This window comes from Pseudophryne corroboree, chromosome 3, assembly GCF_028390025.1.
Source record: "Pseudophryne corroboree isolate aPseCor3 chromosome 3, aPseCor3.hap2, whole genome shotgun sequence".
In the NCBI taxonomy this organism is placed as follows: domain Eukaryota; kingdom Metazoa; phylum Chordata; class Amphibia; order Anura; family Myobatrachidae; genus Pseudophryne; species Pseudophryne corroboree.
Window position 1 is genome coordinate 398,328,448 of NC_086446.1, and position 26,885 is coordinate 398,355,332.

General features: G+C 43.5%; 1 long non-coding RNA gene across 1 annotated transcript in view; it reads right to left on the reverse strand.

Moving 5' to 3' along the window:
* Positions 1-3,238: 3,238 nt before the first annotated feature.
* LOC135057829 (uncharacterized) overlaps positions 3,239-26,885 on the reverse strand; it is a 60,192-nt gene continuing 36,545 nt past the window's right edge. Inside the window, exons 2-3 of the long non-coding RNA XR_010244396.1 lie at positions 6,169-6,376; positions 3,239-4,024 (exon numbers count right to left, since the gene is read on the reverse strand). This is a non-coding gene — a long non-coding RNA (uncharacterized LOC135057829). The remainder of the gene's footprint in view (positions 4,025-6,168; positions 6,377-26,885) is intronic.

Genomic DNA, 26,885 nt, shown 5'->3' on the forward strand with positions numbered 1-26,885 from the left:
TGAAAAAAAAACCACGGTTAGGTGGTATATATTATAATACAATTATGGTTGGACGGACTGCCTGCCGAGTGCCGACACAGAGGTAGCCACAGCCGTGAACTACCGCACTGTACACTGGTTGATAAAGAGATAGTAGTATACTCGTAACAACTAGTATGACGACGGTATAAAGAATGAAAAAAAAACCACGGTTAGGTGGTATATATTATAATACAATTATGGTTGGACGGACTGCCTGCCGAGTGCCGACACAGAGGTAGCCACAGCCGTGAACTACCGCACTGTACACTGGTTGATAAAGAGATAGTAGTATACTCGTAACAACTAGTATGACGACGGTATAAAGAATGAAAAAAAAACCACGGTTAGGTGGTATATAATACAATTATGGTTGGACGGACTGCCTGCCGAGTGCCGACACAGAGGTAGCCACAGCCGTGAACTACCGCACTGTACACTGGTTGATAAAGAGATAGTAGTATACTCGTAACAACTAGTATGACGACGGTATAAAGAATGAAAAAAAAACCACGGTTAGGTGGTATATATTATAATACAATTATGGTTGGACGGACTGCCTGCCGAGTGCCGACACAGAGGTAGCCACAGCCGTGAACTACCGCACTGTACACTGGTTGATAAAGAGATAGTAGTATACTCGTAACAACTAGTATGACGACGGTATAAAGAATGAAAAAAAAACCACGGTTAGGTGGTATATATTATAATACAATTATGGATGGACGGACTGCCTGCCGAGTGCCGACACAGAGGTAGCCACAGCCGTGAACTACCGCACTGTACACTGGTTGATAAAGAGATAGTAGTATACTCGTAACAACTAGTATGACGACGGTATAAAGAATGAAAAAAAAACCACGGTTAGGTGGTATATAATACAATTATGGTTGGACGGACTGCCTGCCGAGTGCCGACACAGAGGTAGCCACAGCCGTGAACTACCGCACTGTACACTGGTTGATAAAGAGATAGTAGTATACTCGTAACAACTAGTATGACGACGGTATAAAGAATGAAAAAAAAACCACGGTTAGGTGGTATATATTATAATACAATTATGGATGGACGGACTGCCTGCCGAGAGCCGACACAGAGGTAGCCACAGCCGTGAACTACCGCACTGTACACTGGTTGATAAAGAGATAGTAGTATACTCGTAACAACTAGTATGACGACGGTATAAAGAATGAAAAAAAAAACCACGGTTAGGTGGTATATAATACAATTATGGTTGGACGGACTGCCTGCCGAGTGCCGACACAGAGGTAGCCACAGCCGTGAACTACCGCACTGTACACTGGTTGATAAAGAGATAGTAGTATACTCGTAACAACTAGTATGACGACGGTATAAAGAATGGAAAAAAAACCACGGTTAGGTGGTATATATTATAATACAATTATGGTTGGACGGACTGCCTGCCGAGTGCCGACACAGAGGTAGCCACAGCCGTGAACTACCGCACTGTACACTGGTTGATAAAGAGATAGTAGTATACTCGTAACAACTAGTATGACGACGGTATAAAGAATGAAAAAAAAACCACGGTTAGGTGGTATATATTATAATACAATTATGGATGGACGGACTGCCTGCCGAGTGCCGACACAGAGGTAGCCACAGCCGTGAACTACCGCACTGTACACTGGTTGATAAAGAGATAGTAGTATACTCGTAACAACTAGTATGACGACGGTATAAAGAATGAAAAAAAAACCACGGTTAGGTGGTATATAATACAATTATGGTTGGACGGACTGCCTGCCGAGTGCCGACACAGAGGTAGCCACAGCCGTGAACTACCGCACTGTACACTGGTTGATAAAGAGATAGTAGTATACTCTAGTATGACGACGGTATAAAGAATGAAAAAAAAACCACGGTTAGGTGGTATATATTATAATACAATTATGGATGGACGGACTGCCTGCCGAGTGCCGACACAGAGGTAGCCACAGCTGTGAACTACCGCACTGTACTGTGTCTGCTGCTAATATAGACTGGTTGATAAAGAGATAGTATACAATACTACTAATATACTGGTGGTCAGGCACTGGTCACCACTAGTCACACTGGCAGTGGCACTCCTGCAGCAAAAGTGTGCACTGTTTAATTTTAATATAATATTATTTATCATGTACTCCTGGCTCCTGCTATAACAACCTGCAGTGCTCCCCAGTCTCCCCCACAATTATAAGCTTTATATACAATACATTGATGTGCAGCACACTGGGCTGAGCAGTGCACACAGACTGAGTCACTGTGTGACTGTGTATCGTTTTTTTCAGGCAGAGAACGGATATATTAAATAAAACAAACAACTGCACTGTCTCTGGTGGTCACTGGTCACTGTGGTCGTCAGTCACTAAACTCTGTCTGCACTCTCTTCTAATCTACAGTATCACAGCAATCTCTCTCTCTCTCTCTCTTCTAAATCTAATCTAAATGGAGAGGACGCCAGCCACGTCCTCTCCCTATCAATCTCAATGCACGTGTGAAAATGGCGGCGACGCGCGGCTCCTTATATAGAATCCGAGTCTCGCGAGAATCCGACAGCGTCATGATGACGTTCGGGCGCGCTCGGGTTAACCGAGCAAGGCGGGAAGATCCGAGTCGCTCGGACCCGTGAAAAAAAAGTGAAGTTCGTGCGGGTTCGGATTCAAAGAAACCGAACCCGCTCATCTCTAGCCAAAACCTCAGGATCCGACTGCGGGATCCGAGGCAAGCAGGGAGATCCAAGCCTGACTCGGATCCGGGCCCAGATCTCCAAGTTCGGGCGGGTTCGGTTCTCAGGGAACAGAACCCACTCATCCCTAGTGACTAGACAGTAAGTGGATAAGTCACTGAAAGTGTAACTTTACAGCTCCAATAAAATAATAGAGATGTTTTTATTGACAAACATACACCAAAATTATCCATCATTAGTAAATAACCAACAAACCAAATTGAAGTATGAATAATAAGCCCCCTTCTATTATTAAAGCTAGGTTGTTCACATTCTGTGCATAAAAGTAATATTACTGATACCCGTTGAAACCGAAACCCTGGTCAATTTACGGGTATGCCCTGGCATTTCAACACTGTTCTAAACTGGGTCTTTGCTCTGAAACCCCCTTTCACACTACACCTCAGACCCGGGAAATTCCCAGATCAACCCCTTTCAAACATAAACCGGGTCTGCCCTGGCATATTGTGAAGTCATTTAAAGGGGTGCTTTTTGACTCGTGAAAAAAAGGACACATACAGTAGGAGTTTTTCAATAAAATATTAGGTTTTGTTTATTCCAGTGTAACGACAATTTTTTTTCATATGTGTAATCATGTAAGGTGCAGCTCTTATTATGTGCATATGAGCATATAAAAACTCCCAGTGAACCCCCAAATAAACTTTGCCTTGACTTCAGTTCAGGCATCATTTTTGAACCTACACATTATATAACGTGCCTAAAACTAAGGCCACACTTGTAATAAAAACATAACTAAAACTTTGTCATAATAACATGTAATACAGACAGCACTTTTTACAAATGCCTATAAACAGAAAAATCAGGATTCTGATTTAGGCTATTGTGTTCTGGTGTACTAGGTGTGGCAGAGTCCAAAAAAAGGTGGGTTCTACACACATTCCTATAAGCACCCTCTGCATAATTTGGGGTACTTTGAGGATGCTCTGTATACTGAGGAGGGGGTACCGGCTGTGCTGCCAGCTGTGGTGTGGGGCTTTAAATTGTTGGGTTTGCAACCGAGAAAAAAGTTGGCCCAGAAATTCACAAATGTCACGAAAGACCCTTTCATGATCCCGACTGACCCTGTCCTGTATGCTTGGTTGGTGAAAGAGTTTTTCAAACCTCTGTCATTTTCATAAAATCGATGCATCCAAGCATCTTCTTGGGCCTGCATTGCTGGATATATTTCACGAAGCTGCTCACAAAGTATATATGTCATGACTCTTGTAGCAAGCTCCATCTTCATATTTTTCTTTGTCCATTTCAGAACATTGTAAACTGTAAAAAACAGAAAAGTAAACTCATTAGTACTTGCTTGAGAAGTTACTGAAGTTTGTTTAACACTTGCAGCTGCTTCCTCCCCCCATGCACTCAGGATTGTAAGTTACTGTAGTTTTGGTACAGAAAGTATTTAAGCAATACTGTATTTCTGTGTTTGATTACAATTAAGCATTAGGCATGGTATCCCAGGCAGTCGGGATGCCGGCAGTCAGAATACCGACACCAGCATCCCGACAGCCTGAAATACCAACAGGGATGCCGGAGCAAAGTAACCCTAATCCTAACCCTCCCCCTAGCCCTCCCTCCCCGCAACCTAGCCCTCCCTTCCCATATCCTAATGTTAATCCTCCCCCAGCAGCCTAACCCTCCCCCACAGCCTCCCGGTATACTTACCTTTGGGATTCTGGCTGTCGGAATTCTGGCGTTTGCATTCTGATAGCTGTTGGGATCCTGGCACCGGAATTCTGACCACTGGGATCCCGTACATTGGGATGTCAACTAAGTACATCCCCTTCTAAACATATTAATCAAGTAAATGGGAGTACTAGTAAAGATGCTGCTGGTTTGTATGTAGATACTGTATGTCGTTTTATTATACAGTATATCAGTAATTACACATACAATTCTAAAAATCAGTATTTGCTTTGGAAGAAATCTTCCTAAGATTTCACATACTGTACATACATGCAGGAGGACGATATAGCATATATAATTCTATTTGGCATGAATCTGGCTAAAAAGTTACTGAGTAGATGAAGGGGGTAATTCAGATCTGATCGCTGGGCTGCGTTTTTTGCTGTCCTGCGATCAGATTATCGCTGCCTACAGGGGGAGTGTATTTTCGCTGTGCTAGTGTGCCTTCCTATGTGTTAGCAGAGCTGCTAAAAATCCGTCTGTGCAGTCTCTGCGCAGCCCAGTACTTACTCTTCCAGTGCAATTAAATTCTGCCGATTGGCGCCGGAGCTGACGTTAGACACCCTCCCTGAAAACGCTTGGGCACGCCTGCGTTTTTCTGGACACTCCCTGTAAACAGTCAATTGCCACCCACAAATGGCCTCTTCCTGTCAATCACCTTGTGAACGCCCGTGCGAATGGATCCTTCGCACCATCCCGTCGCTGAATGGCATTGCCCGCTGTAGTTGTCCGACTCACCTGCGCATTGTGGTGCACACGCATGCGCAGTTTGGACCTGATCGCCCGCTGTGCGAAAGCGCACAGTAGCGATCAGATCTGAATTACCCCCCAAAATTGCACCGTTGCAGGTAGCAGCTGATTTACCGACGGTCATAATGCACGGTCAAAATACCAACATTCATTATGCCAACATGTTCAAAATGCCGACATAGACAGAATACCAACATTTGAAATGCAGACATGTCAAAATGCCTATATAAGTTTTAAAGGAATTTTTGTCCAAAGACAGACTTGTTCATACTTTATCATCCCAGTGGACCTGGAGGGGGAATATATCAGTGTGCCGAGTGCAGCGAGCTATGAGAGGGGACGTGGTACACTTAGACGGTGTCCATGTCAACCTATGCCAACATTGACACACAAAACCCATAAAAACTCATGTCGTTATTTTGACGTCAGCATTTCAAATGTCGGTATTCTCACTATGTCGCCATTTTGACCATGTCTGCATAATGAATGTCGGTATTTTGACTGTTTTGGCATTTTGACTGTAGGTCAAAGGCTGTCGGAAATATGCCCGTCGGTATTGTGTCCGTCGGTAAATCATACTGAACCCACTGTTGCAACTCGTTACATGTGCTGGAGTTTTAATGTTCAAATAGCCAGTTAATTATATTTGACCAGTTCTTTCACAGCTATAATTCAACAATAGGCTGATATATACAGTACATATGTGTCAACAAACGGAAGAACATAACATATTGCAAATGAAATAGCAGCGCAGTAAGCGGATCTGTGCTTGTGGCCTACAGAACTTAAACCTACACACTGGCTATACGCTGCAACAGATTAGGTTTTTAAATTAGTGTTTGCAGTTTTTTTTATGTATATTGGATTTTGGATATTTTGTTAGTTAGGGTTTGCAGCATATTTTGTTTTTTTTCAAAACGAAACTGTTTTTTAGGGAAAAAAATTCTGTGTAATGAAGTGAATACAGGTTAACTTACTATTATTACATAACACCAGCCTCTCGGCCTGGGACTCTGCCTAAGACTCTGCTCCTGATGTCTGTGGCTCTTCTGGCACATCTACGGTGGCTTGGGCTGGTTCTTCACTGGGCATAGGTGACTCCATGTCACGATCATCCTCAAAAATCATCTGCAACGATGGCAGGCTCTGTTGAGTGCTCTCTGGAGTCGAAATTGGCATTGTTGTCTGTATAGCAGCAGCAATTGAGGAGGACACAGAAAATAACATTAACATTTCAGTTCCTGAAAATAACATTACAGAGATATAATGAGGCCACTCCATGGCCCTAATTCAGATCTGATTGTAGATGTGCTAAATTCAGTACATCTACGATCATTTTCTCAGACATGCGAGGTGACGCCCAGCACAGGGCTAGTCCGCGCATGTCTGGCCCTATTCCCCCCACACTGGTACAAAAGCATCGCACGTCGGGGATGCTTTTGCACCCGGCATAGGCATGCACAGCTAATTTTATTAGGGGGTGCACCACAGGAGGGGAGTGTCTAGCATTGCCTTTTTGGTGTGTCTAACACCGCCTTTTGGGCATGTCTAGCACCGGCCATGGACATGTAACCCTGCAGTGCCAGATACATGTAACGCCCCCAGCGGTGCCAAATACATGTAATGTCCCTAGCGGTGCCAGATACACGTAATACCCCAGTGGTGCCAGATACACGTAATCCCCCAAAGGTGCCAGATACACGTAATCCCCCAGCAGTGCCTTATTAATCTATCAGCTAATACATACAACTATATAGGGAAAGCCACATTGATTCTACACAAACACACACAATATAGTATATACCAATGTAGCCACACACATTGTGGCTACATCTAGGCCCGAGTGTGTCTTATTTGCAGCAAGCCGAGTGCACGTCTCTGTGCGCATGTGTCTTAGACACGCACGTGCCCCATACAAAGTGTTTGGGGCGGCAAAAGACATAGCTTGATGTGGATAGACACGGGCGCATTGGGAGTGCACATAGCGCTCAGATGTAGCCGCAATTAGTGTGGCTACATCTGCATGTATGTATGTATGTATGTAGTATGTCTGTAAACAGTATATCTATCTATCTATCTATCTATCTATATATATATATATATACATATATATATATATATATATATATATATATATGAAAATCTGATAGATAATATTGATAAAATGTATCTGTGTGAGAGGCATAGTGTGTGTGTGTGTGTGTGTGTGTGTGTGTGTGTGTGTGTGTGTGTGTGTGTGTGTGTGAATATATATATATATATTTATATCCACATTTCTGTCACAGATAAATTTTTACTGCAGACTTCACCCCTACACACCAATATTTTTCTACCTTTTATTTTATTGCCCAAAATACAGAAAATACATTAAGCAATTAGTGGCAGAGGACCCATCTTACTTTGCAGTGGCCTCGATACACTTCCATAAGAACCTGGCGGTGTTGCAGACAAAGTATTGAGTGACAAAAAATACAAATTTGTGCTGCGCTCAATCCTGGTGATTGTAATGTGCTTACCCCTCAATTTGTTATCACTAATTGTCTGTATGGTTTTAGGTACAGTATAACCTACACAGGAAGGTGATATATGAGACAATAGCTTTTATAGTTGACCAGTGTAATTTATAAAGTATAGTAAATACCAGATCGTGGATGAAATAATTATGTGGCAACTGTATTTTTTAAAGTGCTAAGCTCCGTTTATTTAGGCAATTTAGTCCAGTATTGTCCATATCATTTCTCAATGTCTCCCTTTCTTAATGCGGCATCCCGCATGCAAGTTTCACCAGATTCTACTTGGTACAGTCTTTTGAGTACTCAATTGCTTCTGCAGTAATACTGTAAAAAGTACTTGAGTCTTCACGGTGTGGGGCACTCAATGTTCATTCATATGGTACACAGACACAGTGGTTTCCTCCGGACTGGCTTCCTCCTCTCACCCTGGCTGTCCGTGGTGCGTCCTGCTTCGGACGTTCACCGTGCGCCAGCCGGTTCGATTGAGCAGCCTGTCTGAGGCAAGGGAGTCCGGGGGGCGCTCTACGGAGCTGCTCACCAGGCTAACCCCGCCTCATACGGACACTCACCTGTTGTCTTTTCCCGATGATGACCCGAGTTCCGACACCGACTTCTTCCTCCGTTCCTCGTCCTGCGGTTGCTTAGTTACGAGCGCGCTCTCTGAATGTCCGGGTCACGTGACCAGTTCTTTCATGGATCGTCTCGTCCCCTCTGCTCCGTGCGGCAATGATAAATGAAATGTGGATAATAAAATCAGTGGTGCCTGCAACGCGTTTCAGCCTCTGTCAGGCCTTCCTCTGGGAGAATGGTGTATTCAATTAGTGAATTGTTCTGATTTTTAAAGGGTGAATGGAATGTCTTTTCCGGTCATGTGATCTTCATATGCTGCTCCTATTGGTCTAGACTCCTTTCTATTTAGTGTATAGGATAACCTGATTGATCTGATTGTTCTAAAGGGTCCTGATTAAATATTTATCCCTTTATCTAAAAGTCTAATTTCCCTTTAAATTAATAAATAAGAATTGCTGATGTTGATAGATGTATATAGGTTATGCACAAATGCCAAATCTGGATTAAATGTTAGGGAATACTATCTTGAAAGTGACAGATATGTTCATTTTTTACAAATAACTGATTTCACTTCATTATCTTTATTTAGTCCAAAAGGGGCCAGTGTCTTTATTTCATACATCCACCTTAATTCTATTTTATTGATTTTTTCAATAAGGTCACCTCCCCTCCAATTAGGGTGAACCTCCTGTATCCCTATGAATTTTAATGATTTCAAGTTACTCTCATGGTGATCTTTAAAGTGTTTTGATAAATTGTGTTCCTCCAGTCCCCTTTTGATATTACGAATATGTTCACTAATTCTGGTTTTCAATGGGCGCGTGGTTCGTCCTATGTATTGTTTTTTGCATCCACATTCTAATATGTAAATAACCCCTTTGCTATTGCATGTCAGTCTGTCCTTGATATTATATACTTTATGTGTGTTGGTGGAACTGAAGCTGTTTACTGGTTTGGTGCTCTGCGGTCCTCCATTTCTGCATCCCAAACAGGTCCCACAATAGTAGAAACTTGTTCTGGGTTTGGATTGATTGATGTGTGTTTGTATCAATGTAGTTGGTTGTAGATGACTATGTACCAGTTTCTTCTTTAGATCTGGTGCTTTTCTAAAGATGACTTTTGGTTTTGTGTCTAAAATGTCGTTCAGAATTTCATCCTCCATGAGAAGTGGCCAGTGTTTCTTGAGTATGTGCTGTATAGATTTGGCTTGTTGTGTGTATTCCGTGATGAATATAACTTCCTCCAAATGTTTTTTGTCTTTCTTATCTCTATACTCGAGTAACTGTCCTCTATCTGTTTCCCCCACCTGTTGATATGCCTGTTGTATACTGTCCTCCTTATACTTTCTTTCTCTGAATTCTGTAATTCTTCTCCTTGAATTGTATAATCTGATTTCTTAGAACAATTTCTCCTGAGTCTGGTAAATTGTCCTTTTGGAATTGACTCTAACCAACTGGGATGGTGTCCACTTGTTGATAAGATGTAGCTATTTACATCCACGTTTTTCTTGAAGGTTTTTGTATGTATATTGCCTCCCTCTACAAAAATGTTTAAATCTAGGAAACTGACCTTGGTCTTACTGTAGGTAGTGGTAAATTTAAGGTTGTTGCTGTTCCTATTCATATATTCTATAAATCCATTCAGTGTGTCCTCCTCTCCTTGCCATATGAAAAAAATGTCGTCTATGAATCTGGTCCAGAGCACGAGACTCGCCCCAAGCCCCGCCCCCTCACACGAACCGGTCCTCCCACCAGCTCATGAAGAGGTTGGCGTAACTCGGGGCGAATCTCATGCCCATCGCTGTCCCCATGGTCTGGAGGTAAAAGGTGCCTCCAAACCACACATAATTATGTTTAAAGATGTAGATAATACTGTCGATGATGAATTGTCGTTGTACCTCTGTCAGACCTGTGTCTTGATCTAGATGGTATTTAATACTTTTTTTTATTACCTTCCAAAAATGCACAAAGACACACAAAATCCACCAGGTAGACCAATTATATCGGGGATAGGTTCCTTGACATCTCAGTTATCAGAATATTTGGACACATTCTTGCAACCCTATGTGCAGAAACAAAGATCCTATCTACGAGACACCACTCATATACTTAAGAAATTACAAGGAATAGAGTGGAAAGAAGACATGTGGCTAGTCACTTCTGATGTCACATCACTATATTCAATAATTGACCACGACCAAGGGACGGAAAGTATTAAATACCATCTAGATCAAGACACAGGTCTGACAGAGGCACAACGACAATTCATCATCGACAGTATTATCTACATCCTTAAACATAATGATAAAGCTAAATATTTATCTTATATAATACCCTTTATGAGGTCTAAGAACACTGTACGCTATCTACGTATGAAGTACCGTAAGGGTACGCACGTTGCGTAACAATCGCTTAGCCGTAGTGGAGACGCTCAAGCGTCACGTTCGCTCACGGCCAAGAGATCACTGGCAGGCACGCTATTGGCTGCTGACTAACGTAATGATTCGCTATAGCGTAGCGAACGCTCGGGACCACGAGGAGATCACCAGCGGCGCTGACGCTCACAATGTTAAACCTTTATATCTAAACCATAAACAATGTAATATGCTGTAAAACCTTTGTGTAGAGATAGGGTGTAGATGCAACCTAGAGTAACCTTATTAACTTAAAAGCTGTTTGAGCGTCACCGACGCTCTGAGAATACTAGACACTATAAGAAATACACAGATACCTGGGCTTAGGGTCCAACGCCTAATATGTATATATTTTGAATGATATACTTGCAAAAGAATTAATACAAATACAAATCATACACTACAATATAACATAGACTACCTAACCAGATAACTACACAGGAAATATAATACAATTACTATTTAAGGGAAAATAAGAGAAAAAGAGGAGGAGAGAGAGAGAGAGAGAAATTGGCCCACAATAACAAGAAGATCAATATAGTTGCGGAGAAACACTTACGCACAAGGGGAAACGATCGCATGCGCCTCGATATCCAGCTCCCGATTATCAGCAATGAGAACCGTTGAAGAGAGTGAACTGGATATGGTCGGCCTGCCTATTTATGCCCCACACACAATGCAATTCAATGGTCCCTACAATCTCATTGTTCATTGGACACAGGAATTCGGCTTCGCATTATAACAAAAGGTCATAGGTTGATTCATACAGGTGGGCTGTGACTGCTTCCAACTGTTCAGGTGGGTGGGACACTGAGTTTCCCGCCGCATGACTAAATAAGAACAAATAATAGTAAATGGACATAAACTTCTTATGTCCATAACTATTCGCACGAGCGATTAATCCGCTCCAAACCAACACCGGAATATTGCTATTTAAATACTCTTCCGATGGGTACCAAACACCACTCTATGACCCCTGTTAGACCCTTCGTACAATACAAAGAGGGATCTCTCTGTTCAGGAACATGCTATGTTAACTAAACTTTCAGAATCTATCAAAGGGACCATGATCTACAAAATACATTATATAGTGAAAATATGTAACGATTGAGTCGCACGCTACAATCACATAAACTCTACCGTAAATACGCATACCGTGCGCCTGCGGGTGCCCGCGACTGTGAGTATGCGCACGTACGGGAGAGCGCACGCATACGCAGCACGGACCTGTGTGAGGTGCAAATATGGTAGTGTGCATAGAGATATTTTTCTGACTTTGACAGTCCACCCTTTGGCAGTCAATAATAACTGCCACCTTCTAAAACATTTTAAAAGAGAAAAATATATGTCAGGGGTTAATACATTTACATGGTTGGGTAGGGGAGGAGAGGAGAAGGTAGGAAAAGGGTATGACCTAGTGAGATAGCAGAAGCATGTGTGTATGAATCCGTGCTTGGGGGTCATGTATCATCGTGCCGTACGTGTTTTAAATCAAGCTTCGAGGTATTGCGAAGTATACATTTGAATTCCTTCTTATCCCGTGGTACGGGTCTGTGGATGGGCTGTCAAACTTTACCGAGCTCTTTTCGGCTTTGGTTGTAACAAAATGGGGAGCACATTTTAGTTGATGATACATGAATGGGGGAGATATGTGATTGCTGATATCTGTGCCTGTATTCCCTATCGACTATGTGTGTCATTACCTGAGGGTTGTAGAAATGAAGAAAAGACATAATTACGGTAAATGCGGTGGTATTCTATGTCAGGTAAATGTACATTCGTCGATTGAGGTCTTGTTTGGTGTCTGTTGAATGCAGTCTTCTTTGTGCTTTTGCCCATAAGGTGCGAGCAAAAGCTGTCAATGTCCATAGATCTACAAAAGTGTTGGGCTAGCGTAATTTTAAAATTTCTAGGGGAACTGGGGATCCATGGCATAGTTCATCAAAAATCTGTGTATCAGGTTGTCAAAACTTCTTCTTTAATCCCTCTGTTGTCTGTATATTGGCTCATCAAATTCCTCGTCCAAGTGGGTCTTTTTACCTTGGAGGAAACGGAAAAACAGGTGAAAGAAACGGACCGTAGGAATCGCATTTTCATCACATCATTGTTTCTACATTTGGGTCATAAATCAAGTCCATTGGAATTACAGTTTCCTCACTCCTTAAACTCATTACCTTAGTACGACGATTGCACCTCATTAAAGCCTGACCGCATCTAAATATCAAACCGATCGTGATGATAACACCTAAGATACATAGGAGAAACTTCCCAACATCCATTATGACTCCTTGAGCCCAGTCTCCTAAACCAGAGAACCAATTTCGCGGGTTCAACCATGACACCCAACCAGTCAGCTCATTACCTACAGCAGCAAGAGTGAGATTGTGTCTCCTGCGAAATTCCCACTTCAGTTGGAGAATATCGTCCATCTTTTGGTCTATGACCTCGACCGGGTCCTCGGTGCTATTCGTAATATATGTGCAACATTTCACGTCGTATTGTGTTGCCAGTGTGACACAATATCCGCCTGTCACTGCTGTGAGGTAATTAAGAACCATTCTATGCTGTAGTGCTAGTCAATAAGACCTGGTATGGTCCTTCCCATCTGTCAATAAGGCAACCTGAGCGTAGAAAATTCCGTATCATTACATAATCCCCAGGTTCAATGTCATGACAATTACTATCTGGTAAATCAGGAATCACTAACTTCAGATTATCATTTTGATTCCTCAACTGTTTACTCATGTTAATCAAGTATTTTACAGTCACTTCATTGTTACACTTCAAATCATCCTGAGGGTTAATCATAACATGTGGTTGTCGACCAAACAAGATTTCAAAGGGAGACAGATTAAGAGGGGACCTGGGAGTGGTTCTGATGCTGTACAGTACAATGGGTAAAGCTTCTGGCCATGTCAATCCTGTCTCTGCCATCACTTTACTCAGTTTATTTTTAATAGTGCTGTTCACTCTTTCCACTTTCGCACTCGCCTGTGGACGGTATGGAGTGTGTAGCTTGCTATCAATTCCCATCAATTTACACATTCCTTGAAAGACATCACCTGTAAAATGGGTACCCCTATCACTTTCGATAATTCTGGGGATACCATATCTACATACAAATTCCTGCACAATTTTCTTAGCAGTAAACATAGCGGTATTTGTGGCCGCCGGAAATGCTTCGACCCAATTTGAGAAAACATCTATACAAACAAGTACATATTTCAAATTTCGACAAGGGGGTAATTGAATAAAGTCAATCTGTATTACCTGGAAAGGGCCGCCGGCAGGTGGGATATGAGATGGTTCTGTAGGTATTGCCTTTCCGATGTTCTTTCTCAGACAGGTAAGGCATGACATTGCCCTTTTACTCGCATGAGAAGAAAATCCTGGGGCACACCAATATGCTCTTACCAATTTGCACATCCCTTCCTTGCCCAGATGAGTCAGCCCGTGAGCTGCCTCAGCTAAGCATGGAAGGTATGCTTTGGGGGCCACTGGTTTACCGTGTCCATCCGTCCAGAGTCCTGAGGACTCCTGACCATATCCCTTTGCCTTCCAGACTGCCTTTTCCTGTGTGGAACACAAATTTTGCATCTCACACAACTTCTGTGTGTTGATGGTATTAAATACCATCAGTTGTGTGGTGTCTGTCTGTCTGGGGGTAGCAGCTGCTAATTTAGCAGCTTCGTCTGCTCGGCTGTTACCAAGTGATACTGGGTCTTGACTATATGTGTGTGCTTTACATTTGATAACAGCCACTCTGTCGGGTTCCTGTATCGCTGTTAGAAGCCTTTTTATATGAGCTGCATGCGCTACCGGTGTACCAGCTGCCGTCATGAAATTTCTGAGGCGCCATAGGGCTCCGAAATCATGGACTACCCCAAATGCGTATCTAGAGTCGGTGTAGATATTGGCTGATTTGCCCTTAGCCAATTCACATGCTCTGGTTAGGGCGACCAGTTCAGCAACCTGGGCAGAGTGAGGTGGGCCTAGCGGTTCCGCTTCTATGGTGCCTTGGTCATCTACGACTGCGTATCCAGTACACAAGTCTCCCGAGTCTGACTGTCTATGACAACTACCGTCCGTGTAGAACGTAAGTTCTACGTCTTCCAGTGGGTTGTCACTGATGTCAGGCTTTGCGGTAAAATTTTGGGTCAAATATTCCATACAATCATGAGTGTCTTCCTTTGTGTTAAATTCTCCTTCCCCACCACTCTCATCCTCCACCCTTTGTGCCTGTCCAGGCACACCTGGGAGATATGTTGCAGGATTTAATGCACTGCATCTCCTTATGGTGATGTTTACGGGGGCCATTAGTGCCAATTCCCATCTTGTAAACCGCGCTGATGAGACGTGTCTGGTTTGGGCAGAATTCAACAAGGCTGACACTGCATGTGGTGTATGAATTGTGAGGTTGTGACCTAGCACGACGTCTTCGCTTTTTGTTACTAGCAATGCTATCGCAGCAACGCTTCGCAAGCATGTGGGGAGGGATCGCGCTACCGTATCTAGCTGAGCGCTGTAATATGCTACCGGCCTGCTGGCATCACCGTGCTTTTGGGTTAGTACGCCTGCCGCGCAACCAGCCCTTTCTGTTCCGTATAGTTCAAAGGGTTTCCCATAGTCAGGCATACCTAATGCTGGTGCCTGCGTTAGGCACTGTTTAAGTCTCTCAAATGCTGTCTCAGACTCGTCTGTATGCGAAATCCGATCAGGTTTGTTTGAGGAGACCATCTCCTGCAAGGGTAACGCTAGGATGGAAAACCCTGGGATCCAGTTACGGCAATACCCACACATTCCTAAAAATGTTCTGATCTGTTGCTGGGTTTGTGGCAGAGTCATGTCTCTAATTGCTTGAATTCTATCAGCGGTCAGGTGTCTCAGTCTTTGTGTTAAACAGTGTCCCAAATATTTTACCTTAGTTTGGCATAATTGCAACTTGTCTTTGGAAACCTTGTGTCCTGTGTCTGAAAGATGAAACAGGAGCTGTTTCGTATCCTTCAGGGATGCTTCCAATGAATCAGAACACAGTAGTAGATCATCCACGTACTGTATTAATACTGATCCACTCACTGGTTGGAAAGACTGTAAACAATCATGCAAAGCCTGAGAAAATATACTTGGGCTGTCTATGAATCCTTGTGGTAATCGAGTCCATGTGTATTGGACTCCTCTGTATGTAAATGCAAACAAATATTGACTGTCAGGGTGCAGAGGTACCGAAAAGAAAGTGGAGCAGAGGTCAATAACAGTGAAAAATTTCGCAGTGGGAGGGATTTGCATTAAGATGACAGCTGGATTTGGCACTACGGGGAACTGACTCTCAACTATTTTGTTAATCCCCCTTAGATCCTGCACTAGCCGGTAACCCCTCCCCCCACTCTTTTTAACAGGGAAGATGGGACTATTGGCAGTGCTGGACGTTCTTACCAGAATGCCCTGTTGTAGCAAGCGCTCTATTACGGGATACACTCCTAACTCCACCTCTGGCTTCAGAGGGTACTGTGGGATTTTTGGAGCTATCCTACCATCTTTTACTTGTACAACTACCGGAGCTACGTTTGCCATTAATCCAGTGTCCTGTCCATCTTTAGTCCAAAGTGACTCTGGTATCTGAGATGTCATTTCTTCTACTTGGGAGGGAGTCCTATTTGTCATAATGGTATGTGACATTAATTTTGACGGGGAGTCTAACATGTCTCGCACTTCCTGAGCGTGATTCTCAGGTATGTCCAAGAATACACCTTCAGGAGTACAATAAATGACGCACCCCATTTTACACAGTAAGTCTCTTCCCAGGAGATTAGTCGGTGCCGATGCAGCCAGCAAAAAGGAATGCTTGGTATGTAAAGGCCCTACTGTAATCTCGGCTGGTTTGCTAACAGGGTAGTGCTGGACTACTCCCGTTACCCCTATGGCTGGAATTGTCTTACCAGTGGTTCTCATGCCCACTGTCGAATTTATCACTGATTTGGCCGCACCTGTGTCTACAAGAAAGTTTAATGATTTACCAGCTACATTGATTGCAATTTCTGGTTCACTTCCAAGACTTGCAATCAATTTTACTGGCTGCAGATTACAGGTATGGCCACACCCCTATTGGGTATGGTGACCTCCCTGAATCCCGCTGGCAGCAACTACTTGTAATGGAGTTAATTGGGAGCTACCAGAGGCTTGCCAGTCTCTGTTCGGGGGGTATCTTTTTGTTTCCCCTGTATGTGGCTCATAACTCCGTTTCTGCGGACCTTGCTCCCAATGTCGTGTGTCGTGTCGTTGTCTAGGGGGTTGGTATGAGTTTTGTGAATTCTTCATTCTACAATCTCGTGCCATGTGTCCCTGTTTATGACAAGAATAACAAGTAACCACATTTGACTTACCCACAGGGTTTGGTGATATAAACAAAGGCTGCCTTGTGGTCAGGGCCTGTATACTTACTGCCATTAACTTATCACCTTGTTGTTCCCTGTGTCTGGTGATGTTCCTATCGTGATCAATAGCAGCCTCTCTCAAAGTAGCCACAGACAGACCTCGTCAACATGGTTGTGTGGTCTGTACCCTAGTCTTCAATGAGTCTTTTAAACCATCCATCAGTACCGATACTGCTACTTCTCGATGGTTTATGTTTGTTTTGATGTCCTCTATGCCTGTGTATTTTGCCATTTCTGATAATGCTCTGTGAAAATACTCTGCAGCTGTTTCTGACTCCTTCTGTTTAATGGAGAATATTTTGTTCCATTTAACTACGGCTGGGAAATACTCTTTTAACTGTAAACTTATTCTTTTTACATTGTCTTTGTTGTACCCTTCTGTAAGAGGTACATCCTGATCTAATCCACAGTCAGCTAAAAATTGAGCTGCGTCGACATTGGAGGGTAAACATGCTCTCAGCAATATCTGCCAGTCTTTATTGTTGGGCTCTACAGTGTTACCTAGGTCTCTGATGTATTTTTGGCTGGCAACTAAGTCTTTTCTAGGGTCAGGGAATTCCGACACTATGGTCCTTAATTCCATTCGGGAAAATGGGCTATACATGGCAATGTTCCTAACAGGAGTGGCTCCTGAAGTGTCTGTTTTCCCATTTGGAACTACTATTACCTTAACAGGATTAACTCTAACAACCTCATCCTGTGTAGATTCTACAGGCTGTGGTGAAATAGTTTCAGCATAGTGTATGGTGCCGTACTTACCCGTTGATACGACCTCACCTATCCCTCCGCTAGGGGCCTTTGTTACTAATCTCGGGGGTTGAGCTGTGCCTACAGTGGTCTCTGCTATGGTGGCTGCTAGAGAGAGCGCTGAAATTGTTGCCGATTCGTCCTCTTGATCACACTCCTGAGGAAAGTTCAAAACAGGGTACAACTTGCACGGGTTAATACTTGCATTGGTTAATTGGTTAACATTATCTTTAACATTTACACAGTTGCTAAGTGTTTGTTTGTTACACCTTAATGCGTCATTCTCCGCAACCAATTTTTCTCCCGATATATATGGTGGCGGTGGGGCCGTGGCTATCAGTTTTCTGATCGAGCCAGATCCCGCCGCCTGAGCCAATCCTCTCTGTATGTCACCCTCCTGTTGCCACAACTGTAAATAATCATAATGTTTGATTCGTCTCTTGGCTGATTTGATGAGACATATCCTTCTCCTTAAATTCGTTAACACTTCTGTGCTGAAGCTACCTACTCTTGGGAATTTCTCCCCGTCATGTACCGTCATTCTCTCCCATTCATCACATAAAGCTTCTGTGTGACTTCCGTATTTCTCACACATTACGTATCTTGCCGACCCGACTGGTCGGTTCACTGAATCAACCCGAACCGAGGTTGATCGCCCCCTACCTGAACAAGTGGCCCCCATAGTTCGAAGGTGTTGCTTTATTCAACCAACCCTTACGCAAACCAAAATGTTCAAAATAGGCTGACGGTGGCGGTTTACCGAGTACCCCACTCACTCGCCCACGCCGACCAATACGACCTGATCACACCGATATGGTGCTGGCGTACTCGACCTAGGGCCCCTGCGACCTGAACCTCTATTTACTGGGACCTGTGAGGGTGATCCGAAGAACACTTACTCTTTCCAGTAACTATTGGTTGTTGGATAGTTCCTGAGTGAGCAGCGAACCTCCCTTAAAATAAAAAAAAATACACAAATCACGTTAGAATGTACAAATAGCGTTTATGACCTTCGTACACAAATAGTACCGGTCAGGTTTACTAATGCACACAATTACGTGCGGTACAATCGTTCAGCACATAAGCAACTAATCTTATGTACGGAGCGACCAGTGGAATCGAAAATTGCGGCTGCGAATTCCTTCAGCCAGAGCTTGTATGGCCTATATGGGTGTTGCACCAACCCTTTCTTGGTGTTGTGCCTGTGGACTGTATAGCGGACTTCCTTGTCTGCTGTACCTGAACCTGCTGGTCTGCTATGACCTCCTGGTCTGTTACAGTATGACCTCCTGGTCTGCTACACTCTAATGCTCAAATTGTATGTTTTAACCAGGGATGCCTCCCTAGCCACCATGTACGTCACTTACACGCATGTACCTCACGAGAACTCGACTTTTCTTGTGGTTCAACCTCAAAAATTGTAAAAACAAACACTCACTCACCACATATACACTTTTGTTTCTATTTCTATTTCTGCGCAGAAATTTTCTTTAGACCAGATGTGTTACAAATTAGGAGAAGGATCTATTAATTTAAAATTTGAATGTTAAAATAGATTTGCGCGATTTATCGCCTTGCGTTATTTACCGCATTGCGCTATTTATCGCGTTGGGAGAAAAAAAAAATTAACACTTGTGATTTGAGTTACGTGGGCGTACCCGTACGCTCCGTTGCGTAATATACGCTGCGTGCGTCGGCCCTTGGATTGCGTACACAAGTCTCAGTCTTTTGTTAGAGACACGTGTACGCAAAGCAAAGATCCACCGTAACACAATTTATACGTTTATCAATGTAGATGATCCTTTATCATCTACCACGCACCACACTGACTTCGCCTTGTCTCTCAGGCACAGCTGTGTGTTTGTCTATACTTTAACTATATTACCTTTACTCTTAAACTATGAAATAGCGGCAAATCTCTCTTAGCACGTTTATCAACTATAAAACTGGCAAACAGGAGAGTGATATACGAAAATACACAAATGAAAAAGAAATGCAGATATATATGTGCGTGCGTGTGTACGCAAGACAGAAAAAAATAAATAAACAGTTTTAAATGAGACTATCGTTTTGTTCTTACCTCCGGTCCCGGATTCCTTCAGCACCCTTTACTAAGAGAAGCAGACGCTTATCCAAACAGCACTACGAGGAATATGATCTCCCGCCCTTTGCTGCTGGATAATGTCTGCTGAAATTACCTAGTGTAGATATGTGAAGGACAGGACGAGCCCGCAATTGATAAAGCTAAATATTTATCTTATATAATACCCTTTATGAGGTCTAAGAACACTGTACGCTATCTACGTATGAAGTACCGTAAGGGTACGCACGTTGCGTAACAATCGCTTAGCCGTAGTGGAGACGCTCAAGCGTCACGTTCGCTCACGGCCAAGAGATCACTGGCAGGCACGCTATTGGCTGCTGACTAACGTAATGATTCGCTATAGCGTAGCGAACGCTCGGGACCACGAGGAGATCACCAGCGGCGCTGACGCTCACAATGTTAAACCTTTATATCTAAACCATAAACAATGTAATATGCTGTAAAACCTTTGTGTAGAGATAGGGTGTAGATGCAACCTAGAGTAACCTTATTAACTTAAAAGCTGTTTGAGCGTCACCGACGCTCTGAGAATACTAGACACTATAAGAAATACACAGATACCTGGGCTTAGGGTCCAACGCCTAATATGTATATATTTTGAATGATATACTTGCAAAAGAATTAATACAAATACAAATCATACACTACAATATAACATAGACTACCTAACCAGATAACTACACAGGAAATATAATACAATTACTATTTAAGGGAAAATAAGAGAAAAAGAGGAGGAGAGAGAGAGAGAGAGAGAAATTGGCCCACAATAACAAGAAGATCAATATAGTTGCGGAGAAACACTTACGCACAAGGGGAAACGATCGCATGCGCCTCGATATCCAGCTCCCGATTATCAGCAATGAGAACCGTTGAAGAGAGTGAACTGGATATGGTCGGCCTGCCTATTTATGCCCCACACACAATGCAATTCAATGGTCCCTACAATCTCATTGTTCATTGGACACAGGAATTCGGCTTCGCATTATAACAAAAGGTCATAGGTTGATTCATACAGGTGGGCTGTGACTGCTTCCAACTGTTCAGGTGGGTGGGACACTGAGTTTCCCGCCGCATGACTAAATAAGAATAAATAATAGTAAATGGACATAAACTTCTTATGTCCATAACTATTCGCACGAGCGATTAATCCGCTCCAAACCAACACCGGAATATTGCTATTTAAATACTCTTCCGTTGGGTACCAAACACCACTGTATGACCCCTGTTAGACCCTTCGTACAATACAAAGAGGGATCTCTCTGTTCAGGAACATGCTATGTTAACTAAACTTTCAGAATCTATCAAAGGGACCATGATCTACAAAATACATTATATAGTGAAAATATGTAACGATTGAGTCGCACGCTACGATCACATAAACTCTACCGTAAATACGCATACCGTGCGCCTGCGGGTGCCCGCGACTGTGAGTATGCGCACGTACGGGAGAGCGCACGCATACGCAGCACGGACCTGTGTGAGGTGCAAATATGGTAGTGTGCATAGAGATATTTTTCTGACTTTGACAATAATTATGTGTGGTTTGGAGGCACCTTTTACCTCCAGACCACAGGGACAGCGATGGGCACGAGATTCGCCCCGAGTTACGCCACCCTCTTCATGAGCTGGTGGGAGGACCGGTTCGTGGGGGGGGGGGGCTTGGGGCGAGTCTCGTGCTCTGGACCAGATTCATAGACAACATTTTTTTCATATGGCAAGGAGAGGAGGACACACTGAATGGATTTATAGAATATATGAATAGGAACAGCAACAACCTTAAATTTACCACTACCTACAGTAAGACCAAGGTCAGTTTCCTAGATTTAAACATTTTTGTAGAGGGAGGCAATATACATACAAAAACCTTCAAGAAAAACGTGGATGTAAATAGCTACATCTTATCAACAAGTGGACACCATCCCAGTTGGTTAGAGTCAATTCCAAAAGGACAATTTACCAGACTCAGGAGAAATTGTTCTAAGAAATCAGATTATACAATTCAAGGAGAAGAATTACAGAATTCAGAGAAAGAAAGTATAAGGAGGACAGTATACAACAGGCATACCAACAGGTGGGGGAAACAGATAGAGGACAGTTACTCGAGTATAGAGATAAGAAAGACAAAAAACATTTGGAGGAAGTTATATTCATCACGGAATACACACAACAAGCCAAATCTATACAGCACATACTCAAGAAACACTGGCCACTTCTCATGGAGGATGAAATTCTGAACGACATTTTAGACACAAAACCAAAAGTCATCTTTAGAAAAGCACCAGATCTAAAGAAGAAACTGGTACATAGTCATCTACAACCAACTACATTGATACAAACACACATCAATCAATCCAAACCCAGAACAAGTTTCTACTATTGTGGGACCTGTTTGGGATGCAGAAATGGAGGACCGCAGAGCACCAAACCAGTAAACAGCTTCAGTTCCACCAACACACATAAAGTATATAATATCAAGGACAGACTGACATGCAATAGCAAAGGGGTTATTTACATATTAGAATGTGGATGCAAAAAACAATACATAGGACGAACCACGCGCCCATTGAAAACCAGAATTAGTGAACATATTCGTAATATCAAAAGGGGACTGGAGGAACACAATTTATCAAAACACTTTAAAGATCACCATGAGAGTAACTCGAAATCATTAAAATTCATAGGGATACAGGAGGTTCACCCTAATTGGAGGGGAGGTGACTTTATTGAAAAAATCAATAAAATAGAACTAAGGTGGATGTATGAAATAAAGACACTGGCCCCTTTTGGACTAAATAAAGATAATGAAGTGAAATCAGTTATTTGTAAAAAATGAACATATCTGTCACTTTCAAGATAGTATTCCCTAACATTTAATCCAGATTTGGCATTTGTGCATAACCTATATATATCTATCAACATCAGCAATTCTTATTTATCAATTTAAAGGGAAATTAGACTTTTAGATAAAGGGATAAATATTTAATCAGGACCCTTTAGAACAATCAGATCAGTCAGGTTATCCTATACACTAAATAGAAAGGAGTCTAGACCAATAGGAGCAGCATATGAAGACCACATGACCGGAAAAGACATTCCATTCACCCTTTAAAAATCAGAACAATTCACTAATTGAATACACCATTCTCCCAGAGGAAGGCCTGACAGAGGCTGAAACGCGTTGGAGGCACCACTGATTTTATTATCCACATTTCATTTATCATTGCCGCACGGAGCAGAGGGGACGAGACGATCCATGAAAGAACTGGTCACGTGACCCGGACATTCAGAGAGCGCGCTCGTAACTAAGCAACCGCAGGACGAGGAACGGAGGAAGAAGTCGGTGTCGGAACTCGGGTCATCATCGGGAAAAGACAACAGGTGAGTGTCCGTATGAGGCGGGGTTAGCCTGGTGAGCAGCTCCGTAGAGCGCCCCCCGGACTCCCTTGCCTCAGACAGGCTGCTCAATCGAACCGACTGGCGCACGGGGAACGTCCGAAGCAGGACGCACCACGGACAGCCAGGGTGAGAGGAGGAAGCCAGTCCGGAGGAAACCACTGTGTCTGTGTACCATATGAATGAACATTGAGTGCTCCACACCGTGAAGACTCAAGTACTTTTTACAGTATTACTGCAGAAGCAATTGAGTACTCAAAAGACTGTACCAAGTAGAATCTGGTGAAACTTGCATGCGGGATGCCGCATTAAGAAAGGGTGACATTGAGAAATGATATGGACAAAACTGGACTAAATTGCCTAAATAAACGGAGCTTAGCACTTTAAAAAATACAGTTGCCACATAATTATTTCATCCACGATCTGGTATTTACTATACTTTATAAATTACACTGGTCAACTATAAAAGCTATTGTCTCATATATCACCTTCCTGTGTAGGTTATACTGTACCTAAAACCATACAGACAATTAGTGATAACAAATTGAGGGGTAAGCACATTACAATCACCAGGATTGAGCGCAGCACAAATTTGTATTTTTTGTTTCTATTTGGAGGTTGGTCACCTTTAAGTGCGGCAGCTTATCCGAACAAAAAGGGACTCAGTGCGCAGTTAAGCAAACAAATTTTGATTTAAAGTATTGACTGACTGCGTGGACATTGCAAATCCAGCGCCGGCCGTAGGCCAATTGGAATTCGCGGACTTGCAGCCAATCAGTACGGTCGCAGCGGCTGCTCCCGATTGGCTACCGGTCCGCAAATTCCAATTGGCTCACAGCCGGCGCTGTATTTAAAATGCTGCGGAGCTGGGAACTGCCTCTCCAAATCCGAGGCTGCCTGCCGGTGCGTCAGCTACATCTAGCTGGCGGCACTGGTGCAATTCACACAGCTACCACCCGCGCACTCTTCTCTGTACGGGCCCGAGACAACAGACCTGATGACTCCTTAATGGCGGCCCTGGGACAGGAATGGATTGGCACCATGAGGGGTAAGATGGAGATTAGTGGGTGCCTGTGCGCACCGGAACCCCCGTGCGCATGCCTATGGCGAGTAGCTCCCTGCCTGTGCAGCTCCTGCGCTCTGGCAGGGAACTACCCACCGCGTCCCAGGTTGCAGCGGATGTGTGTGATGTCACACAGCCGCCGTGGCCCGCCCCCCCAACGGGGCTGTTGGCATGCCTCCTTCCGCCTGTGTCAGTGAGGAACCATTTAGAGCAGGTCCAGCAAGTATATACCTCCGCTCCAAGGGTCGGAGTGAGTACCTTGAGTAATTCACAGCCGAAGCAACAGGCAAGTATACACTCCAACCTCTGCATCCCTTGTTATTGACTGTGCAGTGTTAAAAAAGGCGCAGCCAGCAGTGCCACCCCCTAAAGGGGTTCACAAAATACTGAGTTTATGGCAAGTACAAGGTAGACATTTGTTTTGAAAGGCTGAGTTCTATACAATTGTAGGAAGGACTGAGTGATTGATGCAAATATAAGTAAAGTCCTGCAACTGAGATAGACTGAGTTTGTTCCATCCAAAGCCCCTTATTGTTAAGTGAGTTTGCCATTGTCAAGAGACATTACCTTTCCTACGCTAGCTACACTCTCTTCGGATAAAGAACTGAGTATAACTGACATTATCCCAACCCAGGATTCCCCCATACATCTGTATGTCTATTACCCCATTGACACGCTGTGGCACCACAGACATCAATCAGAGCTCCAATAATATTTGTGGTGAAAATATTTGTACCTTGGCTAGGGAAAGCTAGAAAGTTATTGTTTATGATTACAGAATATGTTTTCCATTATTCCTCTCATCACCACATTATAGAGTGAAATGCTGAATGACGTATCCAGTTATTTACGATTCCAATTATTTCATGTTGATTTGTGATTCCAATAATAAGAATTTACTTACCGATAATTCTATTTCTCGGAGTCCGTAGTGGATGCTGGGGTTCCTGAAAGGACCATGGGGAATAGCGGCTCCGCAGGAGACAGGGCACAAAAAGTAAAGCTTTCCGATCAGGTGGTGTGCACTGGCTCCTCCCCCTATGACCCTCCTCCAAGCCTCAGTTAGGTACTGTGCCCGGACGAGCGTACACAATAAGGGAGGAATTTTGAATCCCGGGTAAGACTCATACCAGCCACACCAATCACACCGTACAACTTGTGATCTAAACCCAGTTAACAGTATGATAACAGAGGAGCCTCTGAAAGATGGCTCCCTACAACAATAACCCGAATTAGTTAACAATAACTATGTACAATTATTGCAGATAATCCGCACTTGGGATGGGCGCCCAGCATCCACTACGGACTCCGAGAAATAGAATTATCGGTAAGTAAATTCTTATTTTCTCTATCGTCCTAGTGGATGCTGGGGTTCCTGAAAGGACCATGGGGATTATACCAAAGCTCCCAAACGGGCGGGAGAGTGCGGATGACTCTGCAGCACCGAATGAGAGAACTCCAGGTCCTCCTTAGCCAGAGTATCAAATTTGTAAAATTTTACAAACGTGTTCTCCCCTGACCACGTAGCTGCTCGGCAAAGTTGTAATGCCGAGACCCCTCGGGCAGCCGCCCAAGATGAGCCCACCTTCCTTGTGGAGTGGGCCCTTACAGATTTAGGCTGTGGCAGGCCTGCCACAGAATGTGCAAGTTGGATTGTGCTACAGATCCAACGAGCAATCGTCTGCTTAGACGCAGGAGCACCCATCTTGTTGGGTGCATACAATATAAACAACGAGTCAGATTTTCTGACTCCAGCTGTCCTTGCAATATATATTTTCAATGCTCTGACAACGTCCAGTAACTTGGAGTCCTCCAAGTCACTTGTAGCCGCAGGCACTACAATAGGCTGGTTCAGATGAAATGCTGACACCACCTTAGGGAGAAAATGCGGACGAGTCCGCAGTTCCGCCCTGTCCGAATGGAAAATCAGATATGGGCTTTTGTAAGATAAAGCTGCCAGTTCTGACACTCTCCTGGCCGAAGCCAGGGCTAGTAGCATGGTCACTTTCCATGTGAGATATTTCAAATCCACATTTTTTAGTGGTTCAAACCAATGAGATTTTAGAAAGTCCAAAACCACATTGAGATCCCACGGTGCCACTGGAGGCACCACAGGAGGCTGTATATGCAGCACTCCCTTAACAAAAGTCTGGACTTCAGGGACTGAAGCCAATTCTTTCTGGAAGAAAATCGACAGGGCCGAAATTTGAACCTTAATAGATCCCAATTTGAGACCCATAGACAATCCTGATTGCAGGAAATGTAGGAATCGACCCAGTTGAAATTCCTCCGTCGGAGCACTCCGATCCTCGCACCACGCAACATATTTTCGCCAAATGCGGTGATAATGTTGCACGGTTACTTCCTTCCTTGCTTTAATCAAAGTAGGAATGACTTCTTCCGGCATGCCTTTTTCCTTTAGGATCCGGCGTTCAACCGCCATGCCGTCAAACGCAGCCG